Genomic DNA, 8,707 nt, shown 5'->3' with positions numbered 1-8,707 from the left:
AATCCTTGCATGTGATTGGGTATTCTTTGCAAAGTAAAGCTTTACCTCATTTACTAAGCTCTGGAGCAATTGCTCTTGCAAAGTGCACAGTCTATTGGCCTTTAGTAAATCAACCCCACTGTGTGTGTGGAGGCATCAAGAGGTGTCTGCAAAATAATGGAGACATAGGGGTTGATTTACTATAGGCAAATAGAGTGCAACTGCACTTTGCAAAGTGCACCGTCTAAGTGCAGTTGGTCCAGAGCTTAGTAAATGAGTTAAAGTTTCACTTTGCAAAGAATACCCATTTACGTGCAAGGAAAATTTTTAAAAAACATAATTTTTGCTAGCACATGATTGGATGATGGAAGTCAGCAGAGCTTCTGCTCATTTACAAAGCTCTGGAGCAACTGCTTTTGTAGAGTGCAAATGAACTTTGCACCGTCTATTTGTCTTTAATAAATTAACCCCATTGATTTCTAGACTGGTCACATGTGTACTTTAAAGCCTGTCCAAGCAAAGCACAATTTTTGTAATCATTATGCAGACTACCAGTCCAAGAGAGATTGGTGGGCAAAGGAAATATTACGACAAGCATTTCATTGGTGGTCCCCATGCAATAATTTGATCCTATTTAATAAAATTGAAAATGCCAAAAATGGAAATAGAGAGAAAGAGAGCTCGAGAGGTTTTGTGGAAGTCCCATCATCTATACTTAGGTTTATTTCACTCTTTACAAAGCCATGTGATGGAAGGGAGGTCAAGAAAATCATTCATTCAATTTATTCATTTGTTGTCCAGAGTTTTTTTATTTTCAGATTTTGTGCATAATACATGTCAAAATCACATGCAGACCTTGGAGGTTCCTTTTAGACTGTGAAAGTCATGACATTGCTCACTTTTTAACCACTTCAGATTTGCATTCTTGTCATTACTTAAAAGAGAAGTATGGGAATTGGGGTTACTGCAGATTCATACTTACCTAGGTGAATGCAGCATTGGTCCGATGCTGCATCTGTCCCCGGCGTCTCTTCATTGAGAACCAAGCAATCAAACATCGCCCAAGGCTCGGTTTTCTCAGCTCCCCAAACAGAGAGCTGTAGCCTGTCAATCAGTAGCTCTTCTGCTCTGCTCCTACACACTCTCTGATCTGTGGAGGAGCTGGGAGCGGCCATCTCAGCGGCTCACTGAGAGGCTAAGACGGCTATCAGTCCAGGCTCCTGGTGGATCCAGACTCCCAGAGTCAGATTGATGCAGTACCTGGACTGATTTTGGTGACGTCAGCAGAGAGCAGACCTCTCTCTGCTGAAAACGGGTCACAGGAGTGCAAAAGGATTTGCACTCCTGTGACCCATAGGTGAAGCCCAGCCAAACGAGCTCAGGCTGGACTTCTCCTTTAAGGCCAAGGTAAACTTTCAGAAAAAAAAAGAAAAATAAAAAGTTTGGACCCCAGATAATTGAGGGAGCAGAATTACAAGAAATATATGAAGGTTGATTTACTAAAGGCGAATATACTGTGCACTGCAAATGCAGTTGTGCTAGATCTGAGGGGAAGCTTTCAAATGAAGGAAAGCTCTGCTGATTTCTATCATCCAATCATGTGCAAGCAAAAATGCTATTATTTTTTAATTTTCCTTGGATCTTCCCCTCAGAGCTAGAGCAACTGCACTTGCAAGGCACAGACTATTTGCCTTTAGTAAATCAACCCCATAGTCTCTGTCATAAAAAGCCTACCTGTCAGCATTTTTTTTTATCAGAAAAGGACATTTTTTGGAAACAAATTAGGCTTTCTTTTGGCAATATTGTTTTGCAATAGTCATTTTATTTTCTACATAACCAACAGACAAAATAAGTTAAAGTGGATGTAAACCCCCCCATAAAAAAACAGGAAAACAAAAAAGGAATATTGAAAATCTGAACAGTTTGAGACCATATACTGTAGATTCCATCACTGCAAGGAAACCGTTCAAGGAAGATTATCTTAAAATATACAGCAGGGGTTTTTGTGTTACAGTTCATGTGACCTAGACAAAGGTAACTTTACAGTAAACCAGGAACAGATTTCAGTTAAAGCACACACATTCACTGATATATCATCTTTTGATTGTTTTTCAAAAACAACAGTGCCTGTAACCTGACATGGAAGAGCACATTAGGCATGCTATGATATTTAGTCTACAAAACAAAAAAAACTCACACCACTCACGTGGACAAATCAGTCCACTTTCGCAGCCCTGCTATGACTAAGCGCTAAGTGAGCACAAAACGAGTAACATTTTCTTCCTTACACCATTGTTGTTTGATTTCTTTTTACGCTTGTATTCTGACAATAAAGCCTACAAGGAGTGCAGCCGTCCGGAATACTTCTTTCACTTTTGCTAGTCAACAAAACGCTTGAAGGTCAAGTTTGTGTCTAACTATAGTCGGCCATACATGGATCAAAATTCAGCTCATCATCAGTGCACTCTGTCGTTAGTAGCGGGTCGCCTGTCACGGAAAGAGGTACAGGAGCTTTTTTTATTTTTTGCAGATTTGTGTGTATTTAGCTTCATAAAATTCAATGAGTGCATTGAATTTTATGCGTTTATTCATGCATTTTTCAAGCATTTCTCTACCTAACAACGTGGCTCCTCCTTCCCCACTACCTGCATGTTTATTCCCATTTTCCCAGGATGAGAATATATAGATATGGTTGGAAGGTGTTGAACATTCAAGTCAAATATGAGATATAAAAAAATCCTTCAGGGGTAATGAAAAAAGTAATAAAACCTGCCAATTTAGCAGCACAGATTTTTTTATAAGATAATAAGAAAGCTTTCTTATACCTTGTGCCCATGTAGCCTACACCAAATTGTGAAATGATTTAGCTTTACAGCCCATGCTGCCTTAGAGCAAAACTTAAAATATGGGTTTGAAAATGTTCCTATGCTGTGTCAATACCCTATAAGTTGGATTTTTTTTAACTCAAGTAGATTGTGGTTAACATTGAATCCTTTTTAAGGGGAAACACAGGGGTAATTTACTAAGGACACGAAAAAAGGATCCAAAAATCCAAAAAGGGGAGGGGGGGGGTCAGGGAGGGAGAGGGCCCCTAGAGAGGACCAAGGCCAGTGCAACTGGAAGAGGGAAGGGACACAATTCTATCATCATGGTATCAATAGAGAGTCGTCAAAGTCTGGAGGCAAGTAGTGGGATATCCAAGGTCTCCAGAGCTATTCATAAGGGGACACTTTATCTAGTATGACTGCTTCAATTTTGGCATGAATCACTGCCCGAGTGACTATTTTTCATTGATAGGATACATAATGAGAGAGATTTCTATGCTTTTGCAATGGTTTGTTTAGCTGCTGTGGTGATAAGTAAGGCTACTTTCACATTGGCAGCGCCCACCATTTTTGCGGCACTTTTGGGGTGCTTTTGGCCACTAGCGGGGCACTTTTTACCCCCAAAAATGGTAAAAGGTCCAGTTTTGCCGTGCTTTCAAACTGTTTTTCAGGCACTTTGGAAGCGCTGCCCATTCATTGCAATGGGCAGGATGTTTTGGGAGCGCTCTTTACAGCTCTCCCAAACTGAGCCAAAGATGCTATTTGCTGGACTTTTCGTAATGTCCCGCAAGCGCACTGCTCCAGTGTGAAAGGACACACTGCAATAAATGGGAGGCGGTTTTCAGGCACTTTTCAGAAGCTATTTATAGCGCTAAAATGCCTGAAAACCGCCTCAGTGTGAAAGTAGCCTAAGACTTTAAGTTGGTGATGGGTTAGAGCCAAGGGTTCGTTGTTCAGGAATGCCACTGTTGGGTCAGGTGTTAAGGTTGTATCGAAGTGAGTCAATAGGATACTGAATACATCTGTCCAGAAGGCACTCACTGTGGGGCATTCCCACCAAATGTGAACATGTGTACCAGGTGTACTACAGCTTCAAAAGCAATGTGGAGTATTAGAGGAGAAATTAAGAGATCCTCTCGGGGGCCAGGTACCACCCGGTGAACACTTTATAGTTGGTTTCCAGGGCCACAATGTTGGGCGAGGCGACATTAGTTGCCTGCCATATGTGAGCCCAATCAGCAGGCTCAAGAGTCAGGTTAAGGTTTCTCTTCCATTTGTTAGTGTATACCGGCGGGGACGCCGTTTTTCTGTTGAGTTCCATTTCTTTGTTTCCATATACATCAAACTAAGTATGATGTGCTATTAGTGAGTCTTTACCTGGGGCAAAAGAACTTCAAAAACTCAGTTCAAATAAGATGATATACGCTTAAGAACTTATTTATGTTTGCTGCAAAAACAATGGCATGACATACAACCTAAACTGATACAAACTGTCAGACTTTCAGTGATGTATGCTAGCACCAAAATGCCACCAACACAGACATGCAATGCAATAAAAAACAAGTTATTGATGTAAAACGGAGAATAGAATGAACTGCTTTCTTAAAACAAGTTTTGTCGGTGCAGTGACGAAAAGATGTGCATTTCCCTATGACCTCCTTAAAAACAGTCAAAGTTGAGTGGCAGACAAAACCGGTATATCACTAGACACTACGTACATGTATAATGATAGGATAACTTGGATAAACAAGTTGGACTTTAAAAGTGAAGACCTTTAAAAGGCTTTAAAAATAGCATACAAATGATGTGCCATCATACCAACATTTAATGTACTCAGTGTACCAAAATGGAAATTAAATGAACAGAAGAGACACCAAATCAATATTTGATGTGACTACCCTTTGCCTTCAAAACAGCATCAATTCTTCTAGGGACACCTGCACACAGTTTTTGAAGGAACTTGGTGGGTAGGTTGTTTTAAATATCTTGGAGAACTAACCACAGATCTTCTCTGGATGTAGGCTGCCTTAAATCCTTCTGTCTCTTTATATACCCCAGACAGACGTAATGATGTTGAGATCAGGGCTCTGTGGGGGCCAAACAAACACTTCCAGGACTCCTTGTTTTTCTTTACACTAAAGATAGTTCTTAATAACATTGGCTGTATGTTTGGGGTCTTTGTTCTTCTGCAAAACAAATTTGAGACCAGCCACACGCCTCCCTGATGTTATGGCACGATGGATATGTATCTTGTATCTGCCTGCATTTCTCAGCATTGAGTACACCATTGATCCTGGCCAAATCTCCCATTCCTTTTGCAGAAATAGAGCCCCAAACTTGCACGGAACCTCCACCATGGTTCACTGTTGCTTGCCTGACACTCATTATTTTACTGTTCTCCAGCCCTTTGCAAACAAACTGCCTCCTGCTATAGCCAAATATTTAAAATGTTGACTCATCAGTCCAGAGCACCTGCTGCCATTTTTCTTCACCCCATTTCCTATGTTTTAACGCATAGTTGAGTCGCTTAGCCTTGTTTCCACATCAGAGGTATTGCTTTTTGGCCACATTTTTTCCATGAATCTGGCCAGACTTCTCCAGATAGTAGATGGGTGTGCCTGGGTCCCACTGGTTTTCGCCAGTTATGTGCTGATGCCACTGCTGGACATCTTCTGATTTCTAAGGGAAGTAAGCAGGATGTGTGTTTCATCGGCTGCATTATGTTTTCGTGACCAACCACTGCGTCTGCAGTCCTCAATGTTGCCCATTTCTTTGTGCTTTTTCAAAGGAGCTTGAACCGCACATCTTGAAACTCCAGTCTGCTTGAAATCTTTTCCTGGGAGAGATCTTGCTGATGCAGTATAACTAACTTGTGTCTTGTTGCTGTGCTCAGTCTTGCCATAGTGTATGACCTGTGACATGAAACTGTGTTCCACAACCTGACCTTAATAGCAGAGCTTGGACATTCCAGTAATGACTGTTTCTACCTACATATGAAATTGATGATCATTAGCACCCACGCTTGGAATAAGTGGTTAACTCTGACTCTAATCCTACAAAATCCCTGACTTTGTGCAAGTGTAAAAAGTGTGCAAGTGTAAGAATTGATTCTGATTTGAAGCCAAAAGGGTAGTCACACCAAATATTGATTTTACTTAGATTTTTCTTCTGTTTTTGTTAAATACTATTCAATATCCTTCAGAGAATAAAAGTTGCTTATCATATTGCTTTAAGTAACCATTCCAGCTCTTTAAATTAGAGAATAACGAACATTAGAAAAAGATTTTTTAAGAGACTATTTCAGAGAAAAACCTACCACTGTCCATGGGCATTATTAACGTAAAAGCATTTCTAATTTCACGTTCAAGCGATTTTATTGAAGTTTACAAGAGTAAAAGCTGGTACAAAAGCTATTGAAATATTAAAAAACACACTATAACAGAGGCATAACCAGTTATCTACAAAATGTTAATTCAAGTTCACTAACAGGTAAAGACTGGTGAAGTTCTGGCGTTATAGGCAGCTTGTGGGGGACAGAAACAGAGTGGCAGGAGTAAGAGGGCTACAAAGGAGGATGGGGAGAAGTGGCAAGGTGGGAGAGGAGGAGGGAGAAGGGTGTCCGGAGGTCCTGATGCTCGGTGAGAAAGTAGGAGGGGCTTTGGGCCCTATGTTAAAGTGATTGTAAACGATTGCTTTGTAAAACAACCAATTCAGTTCGAAATGAAAGGCAAAACATTTTGTATAGATATAAATTTATATGAATTTGTATACATATAAATTTTGTATAGATGTAACAAAAATTCCCTCTGTTCTCAGCTGCACAAGAGCTAGGAGGAGGAGAAACAGCAGCACATTCCAGTGAAAGGCTGTGCAGCAGGGGCATGTCAAGACAAGTCTGATCATCGGAGGAGAACAGGCATAGCTAGAGAACTTTCCACGGTGTGTTCTCCTCAACTGCTGAGTGTGGTCAGTTGTTAATAGGGAAGCCGAGGGACTGGCAGGAACACCAGGGATTTCACACAAAGGAAGCAATAAAAAAGAGAACAGGATACTTTCTTATACAAGTACATTGTACAGCAGGCACATACTGTATCAGAAATACGAAATGTTGGGGAAACAAACGCTCAAGCAGGGTAGAGTCGAAGTTAGCTGGCAAGAATGGAACTACCCGAGGCTGCCAGTTTCTGCCGTATTTAGCGACTTGATCTTGCAGGGTAGCATCAATTCCCCATGTATATTGGCCCATGTAATGCAGTTTTTGACCTCCAGTATATTGAGAGTCTGAGATTTCCAAGCAAATGTTATTGCTTGCTGCAGTGATGTGTAGAAGTTTAAGTTGTGCTGCAGGGATGTCTGAGGGCTTCATATTTTATATAGCTACTGAGGGATCTGGGTTGACCGTTTTTCCCAGGGCAGTAGAGAAAAGGGTAAAACCCTCAACCCAGAATTCGTGCACAATAGGGCCTTCCTCCCAAATGTGGAAATGCGTTCCTGCTGTCCTACAACCTCTAAAGCAATCTGGGGAATAATTAAAAACATTCCTCATTTCATTGAATATGACGTACAGTGAAAAAGTGTAAGCACACATAATAACATAAACTAATTAAACCTAACATTACTTTCACAACATGTGACACCGGTTCTCAGTCTCCTAGAGAGGGAGCTTAAGATATCATAGTTACATAATAGGTAAGGTTGAAAAAAGACACAAGTCCATCAAGTCCAACCTAGGTGTGTGAAAATAATAAGTCCAGTGGATCAGTTATATTGTTCTGTATATACAGTAGAGCTGCTGATAGAAGATTTTCACCTGAGAACTCACATGAGGGTCACAGGAGGAGCAAGTTACATGGGGTCTTGTAGGTAGAAGAACATACTGCTATTTAGAAGCATAAGCAGCTGTACATGCAAATTCCTTCATTATGGCGTATACTGTTGATTTCCAGGATGTGTAACTTAAACAATATGGTGCATTATGTGCTCAGCGCTGGAAGAAGTACAGATGGCATCATGGCAGGTTTAAATAAGGGGCTTTATATAAAAATTAGAGCCGCATAACCATGTTAGTTATCTTAGATGCAATATTTTCCTTGTTGCTTTTTTTGTTGCAATATGTTTCTGAAGTCTTATGCTGTTAAATTAAGTATTTTAAACTGCATAGTACATGAGGCCATGGGCATCCGCTGAACTTTTTTCAGGGGGGGGGGGCATCATTTTAAGATCATGTATTGCAATTTGCAAAACAAAAAGATGTACACAGTGGTTTCCTTGTACAGGCACTGCTGTTACCTGTGGTTCTTCAGCGATAGGCCCAGGACAGGCACTGGCAGCCAGGCAGTGTATTCTCTGTCATCTCGGCCCCTGCACGCCATGCACCTGTGATTTGTGGGAGGAGCCGGCGCCGCGCCGGCCGGATCAGCATAGGTACAACATACATTTACACAGGCAGAGGCAGGCTAAGGCAGCAGCCAATCACAGAACAGCCGGGTCACGGTGATGTTAAGCAGAGGCCCGAGCGGCAGAACCAATCCGATGCTCGGGCCGGGGGTGAGGAGGGAGGGACGGATGTGTAGTTGGAAAAGACTGAGAGCAGCCCCAGCCCCCAGGCCGGAAGCAGACTTTGAAACAAAAGTCCACGTCTGTCGTGGAGGCGGCTGCGGCGGCAATTGCAACACAGGGGGCAAGTGTCTTCACTCTTATTTCAACACTCTTACGATTCCGGGGGGGGGGGCAATTGACCCCCCTTTCTCTATGGTGCGGACGCCCATGCATGAGGTCCACATTTAGGAAGCCTTTATCCAGAATCCTTCCCGTGACAGTTTTTAGTTGAATCTTTGATCAGTAAATACTAATATTGATCTGAAAAAATAATAGTTTGTCCCATTGCTTTAAACTGTCAATAC

The 8,707-nt window shown here is 41.6% G+C and overlaps 1 protein-coding gene across 1 annotated transcript in view; it reads left to right on the top strand.

Moving 5' to 3' along the window:
• Nucleotides 1-2,333: 2,333 nt before the first annotated feature.
• Nucleotides 2,334-8,707, top strand: part of ITPRID1 (ITPR interacting domain containing 1) — a 123,414-nt gene continuing 117,040 nt past the window's right edge. The window contains 1 exon segment of the mRNA XM_073630567.1: nucleotides 2,334-2,481. The gene's annotated coding sequence lies outside the window, so the exon portion shown is untranslated.

This window comes from Aquarana catesbeiana, linkage group LG05, assembly GCF_042186555.1.
Source record: "Aquarana catesbeiana isolate 2022-GZ linkage group LG05, ASM4218655v1, whole genome shotgun sequence".
NCBI classification, from domain to species: domain Eukaryota; kingdom Metazoa; phylum Chordata; class Amphibia; order Anura; family Ranidae; genus Aquarana; species Aquarana catesbeiana.
The sequence above is the reverse complement of the archived record's forward strand: the minus strand, read 5'-3'. Positions and strand labels throughout refer to the sequence as shown.